The 8,287-nt window shown below is 40.6% G+C and overlaps 1 protein-coding gene and 1 long non-coding RNA gene across 5 annotated transcripts in view; one reads left to right on the top strand and one right to left on the bottom strand.

Annotated features, from left to right (window-relative positions):
* Nucleotides 1–8,287, top strand: part of grid2 (glutamate receptor, ionotropic, delta 2) — a 503,599-nt gene that overhangs the window by 67,245 nt on the left and 428,067 nt on the right. The window lies entirely within an intron of this gene.
* Nucleotides 5,071–8,287, bottom strand: part of LOC116689191 (uncharacterized) — a 15,247-nt gene continuing 12,030 nt past the window's right edge. The window contains exon 3 of the long non-coding RNA XR_004331940.1: nucleotides 5,071–5,195. This is a non-coding gene — a long non-coding RNA (uncharacterized LOC116689191). The remainder of the gene's footprint in view (nucleotides 5,196–8,287) is intronic.

Below are 8,287 nucleotides of genomic sequence, written 5' to 3'. Positions count from 1 at the left end.
CATCGGTCCACAGAACTTGTTTTCACAATGCATCAGGCTTGTCTATATGTTCATATGCAAACTTCAGTTGCTGATTTTTGTGGTGACGACGTAGAAGAAGTTTTCTTCTGATGACTCTTCCATGAAGTCCATATTTGTACAAGTATCTCTTTATAGTGGAATGGTGTACAACAACTCCAGTGTCGTCTTTTCTGGATGGATCGTGCAGTCAAACGTGGGTTTGGACTTGCTTTTCTCCCAATCCTGCGAGCTGTTCTGTCTGATATTTTTCTTGGTCTTCCAGATCTTGCTTAAACTTCCACTGTTCCTGATGACTGCCATTTCATAATTACATTCCTAACAGAGGATATTGGCATCTGAAAACCCTTTACTATCTTCTCATAGCCTTCTCCTGCTTTGTTAGCATCAACTATTTTCAGTTTCAGTTTTCTACACAACTACGTAGAAGAAGCCATGGTGCTGATTGTTGGGGCAAGGTCAGATGAGTCTGGGCATTTAAAACCTTAAGATGGACATCACCTGGTCTTTCCAGACGATGATTGAGAAAAATCCGTGACACTGTCATGTCTCAGCTTTCCAAAGGGGGCTATAAACTCTGCAGGGTGCCCAAACTTTTGCAGACGCCATTTTTTTGTTTTCTGTTATTTTGAAAGTGTAAATGATAGAAATAAAGTCTAACTTTTTGAGACCTATTATACAAATGTCTAATCTGTCTTTTGATGCCTTTTGGAGATATTTCCATCTTTTCTTAGGCTTCTTTATGCACATTAATACAAATTTTTACCTGGGCTGGCCAGACTTCCGAGCCCCACTGTAAGTACTCTCTTCAGTATGTGTAGATTCTGTTGTTACCATTGTGTTTTGATGTATCTGGAAACAATGGTTGCTTGACAGGCTTGGAAAAAATAAATTTCTCTAAAACTAATAACGATATGTTAAATGAAAAATGGTTGGCAATATGTGCATGTTTTCTTTTTTTTAGCCATACAAATTCAGATAACTGTAGGGTCTTAAACCAAATGTCATATCAGTCTCATTGAGATAAAAGAGTGAATCTCTCTCTCTCTCTTTCTCTCTCTGTCTCTCTCTGTCTCTGTCTCTCTCTCTCTCTCTTTCTCTCTCTGTCTTTCTCTCTCTCTCTCTCTCTCTCTCTCTCTCTCTCTCTCTCTCTCTCTCTCTCTTTGTCCCTGTCTCTTTAACTTGCACACACACTTATGTACTGTATATACACACACAACACGATTTTCAGAGATCCTTCCAAGCCAGGGCAAGTTTACTACAATGAAATGTCACACAGGATGTCACATTAAACAAGGCAGGATGAAATTGCAGAGAGTACAAGAGAGGGAGGAGTAAAGGGAGGTAGAGAGAATGAAGTAGCAAAAAGGAAAGAAGGTAGAGATGAATGAGGAGAGAAAGAGAACATGGGCAGAAAAATAGGTGGAACAGAACTATAAAGCAGAACAAAGAGAGTGAGGTTGTGATTTCATAGAAAAGAAGAGAAGAGTCAGATGGAGAAGGAATCAGGAAAAAAGGTTCAAAGTGAGAGAAAGGATGAAATGTAGAAAGAATGGAAAGGAGGCTGTCAAAGAGGGATTGCTTGAACATTTAAAGCTGCAAAGCAAAATGTTATTTTGTATTGTGTATAAAATGTGTTGATATGTATGACAATTTAGAGTGCAGCAATCATTGTGCCTATATGCTGTCAAGGTACACTGAATATACAACACAGGGCATTTAGAAGGTGCAGTGCTATCATCCTAATTATTAATAACTTATACCTCGGCTTGAGCTGAGTTACAGTTCACTCTTACACCTGGCTCACAGCCATCAGCGCTACTGTTTTAACATCCCAGCCTGGCTGGACTGGAGCGAAGTCAGCTGAGGTTTGGCCAACAGCCGTCCAGGAGCTGACATGAAGAGAAACATGAAAAGAAAAACGGTGTTGTCAATCGTCTGCCCTTTACTTTGCTGTACACACACTCAGGGACTGAATCTAAGCATGTCTTAGATGAATTGGTTATTTCCAAATTGTGTTCAGCTTGTTGGCTAATGAATGGAGACGCAAAACAAATCCTCCACCGACTCAAAGTATGTTCATTTGTGTGGGAGGAAGCAAAGCCCTGGATATCTACAGTAGGTCTCTACAAAGGAGGGAAACAGGCTGCATTCTGTCTCCATGAGGCAACGGGAAGCAGTGAGGCAGGGAGAGAGACATGGCAGTGAAAGCAATGTCCTTGGCACAGCTTTGTGTGACAGTGTGTCAAAGAACTGGACTGCTGTTGAACCATGACTACAAAATCTCCTGGCTGCTCGCCTACCTAACGATGGAACAAATGAATGTACACGCCTATAATGAAAAAGTGAAGTGATGGAGAGAGGTGGGGGGAGGGTGGAAAATCCGGTTACCTCCATTAATACATGGCATCCCTCTGTCATTCATTCATATGCACACCCTCACGCATACTTAACGGTTTTATAGTGTATTCCACATACACATACACAACATATATTCACACACAATTCAAGTATGCTCAATCATATACTGTAAACATAAAGTACATTTATATACAAAGCTCTGTTAACAAGGTAACAAGGCTATTGGTTTCTAATAGTTTGCTACTTTAAACTACACATGCCCTAACAGACCATATGCATTATTTATGCTAAATACGCTGATTGTATACTTGCAAGGATACATAATAATGTTTATTTAGTCATATCTGCAACATATTGAGGTTCTGTGTATGGACAAAGATTGTCAAGGATGATTCACTATCTTGGGTATATCTACTGTTGTATCAGCATTCCTGCTATGGCTAATACACAAGATTCTCCTGCTGATCTGCTATATTTATACACGTATGTATGGATTACTACTCCTTATACAGTACCTGGAAAAATTGCATGAACAGTGTGTGTGAGTGTGTCTTGTAAGAGCATATATGATAAATATTAGAGTTGTTTTCACGTGTCCCTATCATATTCCACTAGCTTGCCCTGCCGTCCTGAGACCATTCATTATTTCTCCTCCCCCTCTCCATCTTTTACGCACACGCAAACACGCACATCTTTGTCTTCACAAGTGTCAATACGCACCCGCTGCCACATCACTACTGTAAATAAAAGAGTGTGTGTGTGCATTTGTGGAGGTTTGACACTGCAGGATGGCAACCTCCTTGTTCATCACCGTCATCACTCAGGACCACCACCACCTTGCTTTCATCATCACGTAGATGGCAACTCTTCGGTCCGGCCTTGTCACAAATCAGCAGGACATCAACCGTGTGTGTGTGTGTGTGTGTGTGTGTGTGTGTGTGTGTGTGTGAGTGGGTAGGTGTGTGTATTTCTCCACAGTCATTATCCTTGTCAGGCTGTCAGTGTTCCTGTCACATTACTGTCAAAAGCTGCAACCTAAACAACAGGTGTGTGAGTTTGTTTGATAGGCAGTGGAATGGATCCCCTATAGTGTTTCAGAAACCTTCAGTGCCCCATTCAGAGTATTCTCTGTGAAAGAGAGAGTTAAACAGATACATGTGGAGATAGGGAGAGTGAAAGAGAGCGGGGATTTTAACAATAGAAAAGAGCTTGATTGAATGAGAGTAACGGGCCAGGAGGCAGGTGTGGAGACCGAGTCAGATGGAGCGGGATTTGGCACAACTCATCGCTGTTTCAACTAAAAAAAGCAAACAGATGGCAACCTCGAAACTGTCAGTCGCACTGAATGACAAGCCAACCAATTTTGTTTTAACTGTGTAACATCTATCATTTTTCATGACCTGCTCTGCACATGTTTCCCTCCTGTTTTAACATGAAATCATTCTTAACAATCATTTCCTCACTCATGCTGAATGATTATCCTGTGAAGGAGCTGGGTTAATTACTGGGTCTTAATAGAGTGTGGGAACATAATAACTCTGCATTGGATGATGTGCTATCCTAATTTGTTCATTTAATTAGGAAATTGAGCTGTGTTTTGTACGTTCAACAGTGTCTTTGTCTGTCTGATTTGATGTAGTTACTCGGATAACTGAGCTACATGAATGATTTCCCTTTAAAAATGTATCTGCTTCCGGGCCAACTGGACGGAGGTTTACAAAAAATAAAAATAAAAAAGTCTTCATATACAAAAGAAATATGTTTGTTTTTTGGCAAAAAGTCATAAAAGGAGACAGGCTAAACAATTTTATCCATGGTAGTGGCACGACTCCATTGATGGTAAGGTCGGTCTATCAGTTGGTCCACCACGTCCAGACTGAAACTTCACTACTCTACTGGATAGATTGCCATGGAATTTGGTACAAATTTCCACGGATCCCACCAGCCTCAGCTCTATTATATGTTAAAATGTAACTAGCAAATGTTAGCGTGTTTACACACTAAACTATGATAGTGAATATTGAAAACATTATACCTTAGCATTAGCCTGTTAGCATTCTTATTTGGAGCATTTACTCGAAGCACTATTGTGCCTTAACACTGCCTCACAGAGCTGCCAGCAAGGCAGGTGTTAAAGGTGTGTCAATGACGGTTAACTTCTGGAACTTCTAGTGTCTGGCGCTAGGTAATGCATTTTGAAATTTTAAAATCACATGGTGAAAGAGCAATATTGGATATATATGCAGCTTTTTCTGCGTAATTTCTTCATGGGTGTTTAAAAGTCTAAGGGTCCTATCGTGCACCCTGTGCAGCGCAGTGCAAAGTCGGACGCTAGTGTCTTTTCTAGTTTAAGACTGACGCAGTTGTCGATTTTCCATCCAGCGCCCACGTCGTTTAAATAGCTAATAGAACTGCACTCGTCTTTGCGTCCATGGGCGTGCTGCTCTCACATGGAGGTGTGTTCAGGTGAATTCTTGGCGTATTGATACCTTAAAGGAAGCGATAAGCGACCAACAAAAATCTAATCTAAAGTCATTTGCAGCATTTGATTGATATTTTAACAGAAAATTAGTAAAAAGCCCCCAGGCTTGTGCACAGCGTGCGCACGCTATGCTTGATACACACACACAGTGAAGTGCAGAAGCACAAAAACATCCAAAAGAGTAAAAATAGAAAAATCTGCCATCATTATAGCAATGCGCCAAGGTAGAAACACGTCTGGCTTTTAAAGAGAATGGGAGATGACGCTCTGATTGGTTCATTGCATGTTACGGCCAAAACACACCTAGGAATTAATGAAGAGACTAAGTACAACCCTTTTAAACCATGCGCCCCATTTTTGCCACCGTCAAACTAGCAAAAGTGGATTAGGACACGTCCTAAACGCACCTGCGCCACACGCTTCACGCCGTGAGCTTAGATCGTTAAAATAGGGCCCTAATAGTGTAAGTAGGCAGGTAATGAATTCCTGAGGATTCACTCTAATTTAAATTAAATACTGAAAATAAAAAAGGAGACAACCCGATGTTCCTTAGAGTATAATGAACAATTTTATCAAATTATCAAGGCAGATTGGTCAATCTTTTGACAGTGACAACTCACTCCCCTCCTCATTTTCCTTTACCTCAGGCATCCCTCATCCAACCCAAGAGGTTATTTGGCACTACTTTTGGATGCTGCATCCATTCAGATTGACCACTGGTGTTTATAATGTTGTTTTCTTGGAAGGGATGGTTTGGAAATAGGTTGGTGATTAAGTGTTTCTGCTCACATGATCTGTGTGGGTCAAGGTAAGTTTGTGAATGTTTGCCTATGTGTGCCCGCCCTTGGGGCATCTGTTCAAAGTAAGATTCAATGCTTTTATTTCCTGGTTGATTTATGTGGTGACGTTTGCCTTTGCGCTCACAATTGCATTACTGGAAAGGACGGAGGGCCAGGATTTTGTGTGTTGTGTGCGTGTGTGTTTGTGTGTGTGTGTGTGTGTGTGTGTGTTGTGTGTGTTGTGTGTGTGTGTGTGTGTGTTTGTGTGTCTGTCTGTAAATCAGCATGCAGTGATGTTCTCAAATAATAAGGCAGAGAACAGCAGACATTCACCCACCCTCCTTTTTTCCATCTTTACTTGACTCTCACACACATTTAATCTGCAGTATATCATTTTTTTTCCTCCTTAATATAAGACTTTCTTATCACACATTAAGATTATTTTCTCATATGGCCATTTCAAACATACATTGGCTACATGCACATTCAAAACTGCCACAATTTGTACACCAATATATATATATATATATATATATATATAATTGTTGGTCAGTTTTTCATATCTGTGTTTCTGCATGTGCCTGCTCACAGTAATGTAACAGTAATGAGAGGGGGTTTTAATCACATGCAGGTTTCTAATAAACCACTGCACAGGTGCAACAGCTATCAAAGAGATGGTTAAGAGATATTGGAATGAAAAACAATGATTAATAGCTCTAATGTATCAAACATTGCTCCAATGTAATATCCTCTTGTGACTGTTGTGGACACTAAACTCAAACAACACAGTGCTGGTAGAATATTTCAAAGTGAGAAAAAAAACATAAAAATAGAGGGGAGTGCAGTATAGGTCTTCATGGGTCCAAAAATGTGTGCTCTAAAAGACCCAGAAATGTACAACCCGCCGGATGCAAATCAGAGCCGTCTATTTGTTCTAACCTGGGACCCGGACCCATGCAGAACCTAGAAATGTGAAACTCGATCCCAAGCAGACCCGGGAGACAAAGACCAGATCGGCATAGATTTGAAGTTGACGTTGTTAGTTGAAGTTCAAGTACACGCCTCCATGGAGTGCCAGGAAAGACCCTGGACGCTTGGCGCAACATTGCAGACTCCTTGAGGTCCAGGCTGTAGCCTTGTGCGACCTCAACCCACACATGTGATTGGTCCTTTATCTTTTGTCTGTCTGTGTGTATGTCTGTTTATGTATGTGTTTGTGTATGTCTGCATGTGGTTGTGTCTCCCTCCCTCCCAGCTTTCCTGGCTTTGGGACGCGTTCTGATGTCTTAGTGTATTGTTTGTTTCTATCTGTTGAGAGTGTCTAAATGTATAAAAAAAATGTGATCACAAAAAAAAAAAAAAAATCGTGGATCCCAACCTGCACGGATCCCTGTTGTCTAGTTCTAGGGAAAAGCATGACTAAGCTTACAATGACAACTCCATTGTGGAAGCCCAGAGTAAAGGAGCCATTTAAGTGTTTTTTACGCTACATTAGCGTAAAATTATTTTTGGGGGCTTTTCCGTTCATTTGATTGTGACAGTGGATAGACAGGACAGGTGGGTGAGAGATGGGGGATGACAAGCAGCAACGGGCCACAGGTTGGACTCGAACAAGGGCCACTACAAAGGACTAAGCCTACATGGGGCGCACACTTTTACTGGGTGAGCTGAAGGTCGCTCCATGGTACTCTTTTTTTGTCTTCCGCATTTATTTTTATTATATACATATATCTCTCCAGAGCATTGGTTTAAAGCCATTCATACAGTTGTCTCTCCAAGCATATGTCCTCTAGACAGACTCAACCTAACATTGTCTCACAGAGCTAGTTTGAAATGTGTACAAATCCTTCCTCAGCAGTGTCATCTTCAAGCTGATTGGCTCCTTATTCATAATTTATCTCTAATGGAATAGTTGATGAATCTTTCTGTTTCCCTCTTCATCGCTTTATTTAGGCCTGTTTGTCTCACCTCATCTATACTGCAGGGTTATTGAAACAACAAAGGCTCAATCAGTGGGGGGTATTTACAGTTGCCAAATGCTGATGGATCAAATTATTGCAGGATACATACTTAATGATACTTTTGATGAAAAAGCAGTTAGCACACTGGTCCTGACCTTCAAACAGCAGTAAGTTTTGAATTTGGTGAATGTGTAAAAGGTGTGTTGAAATGAATTGTCCTTCAGAAGTTAAATGTGATCAACAATTCTTTTTGAATACGGGAAAGATTCAGATTTTTTAGAATATCACAAGTTGTTGTTTTTAATCACATTATTGTAACATACACAGGGCACAAGCTATAATTTCTTTTCAATATATTAAGTGTAAAAGTGAGTTTCTCTAACTAAATTCTATTACATTATAGACTGAGATATACTTTTCAGCATGATTAATCCAAAACTACTACACTATGCACTTCCAAGGCAGCATAATTTCCTCAGTAGTTTTGGCGTCTGTGTAGATTCAGGCCATAGCTTTTGCTGTATTAGCATCAGACTTAATTCACTGAACTGTACAAGACCAAGCAACAGTCTTCTAAAAAGGGTACAAAACAGCCCTCAGCCATGTAACCTGCCTGGTTATTAATGGAATTTGCAACCTGTGTCGCGCACACACACACACACACACACACACACACACACACACAC

The sequence above is a fragment of the Etheostoma spectabile genome, chromosome 5 (genome assembly GCF_008692095.1).
Source record: "Etheostoma spectabile isolate EspeVRDwgs_2016 chromosome 5, UIUC_Espe_1.0, whole genome shotgun sequence".
Classification (NCBI taxonomy): Eukaryota; Metazoa; Chordata; class Actinopteri; order Perciformes; family Percidae; genus Etheostoma; species Etheostoma spectabile.
The sequence above is the reverse complement of the archived record's forward strand: the minus strand, read 5'-3'. Positions and strand labels throughout refer to the sequence as shown.